This window comes from Diceros bicornis, chromosome 16, assembly GCF_020826845.1.
Source record: "Diceros bicornis minor isolate mBicDic1 chromosome 16, mDicBic1.mat.cur, whole genome shotgun sequence".
Lineage (NCBI taxonomy): Eukaryota > Metazoa > Chordata > Mammalia > Perissodactyla > Rhinocerotidae > Diceros > Diceros bicornis.
This window is the reverse complement of record NC_080755.1, coordinates 57,880,124-57,882,085: the sequence shown is the minus strand read 5'-3', so window position 1 is coordinate 57,882,085 and position 1,962 is coordinate 57,880,124. Positions and strand designations below refer to the sequence as shown.

The 1,962-nt window shown below is 35.8% G+C and overlaps 1 non-coding gene across 1 annotated transcript; it reads left to right on the top strand.

Moving 5' to 3' along the window:
• The first annotated feature begins 362 nt into the window (after positions 1-362).
• Positions 363-553, top strand: LOC131415518 (U2 spliceosomal RNA). The gene has a single exon (XR_009222483.1). It is a non-coding gene; the product is annotated as a U2 spliceosomal RNA (small nuclear RNA).
• Positions 554-1,962: the final 1,409 nt, after the last annotated feature.

Genomic DNA, 1,962 nt, shown 5'->3' with positions numbered 1-1,962 from the left:
TGCCCATTGAAATGAGAAGCTAATGTGAATATTCTACTTCATCCTTATTATAAACTTTTTATTTTAGTAAAATATGTATCTTTTAATTTCAAAATAATGTTCTATTGATTTCTTCTGGAGACATTGGAAACACACCCACTCTTCTTACATGTAAAAGTCTTACAAATATTTTCACATAACTATTCATCATCTCTAGTGTCCTTTTTCTCTAACCAAAATATCTTCAGTTTCTTCCTATGTCCTTTTTTATGTAAAAATTTTGAATCATTCCAAATCATGATTATTCTCCTCTGGCTGTGGTCTTCAGTCTATAAGCACCTCTTAAAATGCAGTTCTCTGAACAAACAAAAATAGAACACTTCATCGTTTCTCTGCCTTTTGGCTAAGATCAAGTGTAGTCTCTGTTCTTATCAGTTTAATATCTGATACGTCCTCTATCTGAGGACAATATATTAAATGGATTTTTGGAGCAGAGAGATGGAATAGGAGCTTGCTCCGTCCGTTCCACGCATCGAGCTGGTATTGCAGTACCTCCAGAAACGGTGCACCCCCCAGCGGGAATAAATGAGGTTTAAATAACAGACGTCAAGAAAAAAAGAAATAGAACACTTCAGTTCCAGTCTGAAGTGGTCTAGAACTCTTTCCCCTCCCCAGACTGTAATCTATCCTCTGCCCTCTGCCACTGCACTGAAAGTGTTTCTGTTTTATGTCGTTAGTGTCCTTGTCTAATACGAATCCAAGGAGTTTTTCTCCAGTGCAGCAATGGTTATGTTACCTCCCTTTTCTGAGGCAATGACAAGGTTATATACCCTTAAATTTTCACTTCCCTCTCCTTCTGATAATGCCACTCTCTTGATCTTCCAACTGCTATAACTTCTTTGTGTTTTTCTTCATAGGCTCTGGTTCCTTCTGTTGCCCTCTGTCTAATGATGCCCTTCAGGGTTGTATCCTATGTCCTCTTTGGTTATTTTTCTACACACTCTCCTACACTAAGGAAATTCAACTACGTCAATGATTTCAATTAAGATAATGACTCTCAATATGTCTTTCTAGACTGGTCCTTCAGAACCATATTTTCAACTTTTATCAACTATCTCCTACTAATTCTTCAAAGAATGTAAAATTATATATGATTTTCCCCTGAATAATTGTTATTATTCCAAAACAGAAAATGTATACAGGCTTGGGGCAGAAAGAAGGAATCTGTGCTCTTTGAACTCAGCAATGTAAAGGTCAAGAGAAGGAAGATATTTACAGATACAGCAGGTGAACAAATGTGAAGCCCTTTGAATATAACCTAGCTTACTGTATCAAGAGAGACTATATGGTGTGGGGAACCTGGAAGACTCAAGAAAGAGAAGACCTTTGAATATTCAAGTCTGGGTCTATGGTGGGTGCATCTCTCATGACATGGAAGGGGAGAGACACTATCAACAATGTACTGAATAGCCTTTCAATCCTGGATGGTTTCTGCTTTGGGTATTTCACTTATATAATGGTTCACTCGTATAATTTTTTTGTGTGTGATTTTATCTTTAACATTTAAATTGCTAAACCGTCTTGAAATTATACTATTTTCTAAATAAAAGCATCTACCTTTTTAAATGTCATTTTCAAAACTTCAGTCTTTAACCATTAATATAGACTTTGTAAGGTAAGAAATTTATGTATATACATATGTCATAGTATGTATATGGATAGATAGGTGTGTGTGTGTATATGTGTGTATTGCATCACAAAGTGCCCTCACTTTTACATTCTGTTTAATTGCTCAAATTTCCAACTGATCATACAAAGATTTATTATTACCTTCTCTATCATCCTTTACTGAAATACTTAATAAAATGGGAGTTTTATTCAGAACAGATAAGTTGGTTACGCTTTGCAATTCTAGTAGACATTAGTACCTGGAGCTCTGAACTATCAGCCCAGAGGTTGGTTCTGCCATTGCATCTGCTCTAC